Genomic DNA, 487 nt, shown 5'->3' on the forward strand with positions numbered 1-487 from the left:
GTATTCTATTACTAGAAGTGCTATAGTATATGTGACATATACTATAATGTTTCTAGTAATAGAGTGCACCCGGATGAGGAATCTGAACGCACCCTTAGATTGTATCACCTTCCGCTCAAATAGCGTAAATGAAAACCGCTACAAAATATGGCGTCCGCTCCCTCAACTTGTTGAGATGTAACAACTGAGCGGAGCGTCATTCAGTAGAAAATCTAGTAATGTTGCCCAACTGTTGAGTCTACTGAATGCAGCCATACACAATCGACCCCCTGGATTGCGCGGCGGCAAGTTCGAATATTCAAATCACTTGTAGTTGACCGATGGGAAGAACACCGCACGTCGCGGTTTCGCTTAGGCGTAGGAGGAAATGTGCCGTGTAAGGATGTTTGAATGGGAGGAAGTAGAAATAGAATTACTACAAATAATATATATATATATATATATATATATATATATATATATATATATATATATATATATATATATA

The sequence above is a fragment of the Odontomachus brunneus genome, unplaced genomic scaffold, assembly GCF_010583005.1.
Source record: "Odontomachus brunneus isolate Ranch 3 - 2012 unplaced genomic scaffold, Obru_v1 Obru_scaffold_192, whole genome shotgun sequence".
Taxonomy (NCBI): Eukaryota; Metazoa; Arthropoda; class Insecta; order Hymenoptera; family Formicidae; genus Odontomachus; species Odontomachus brunneus.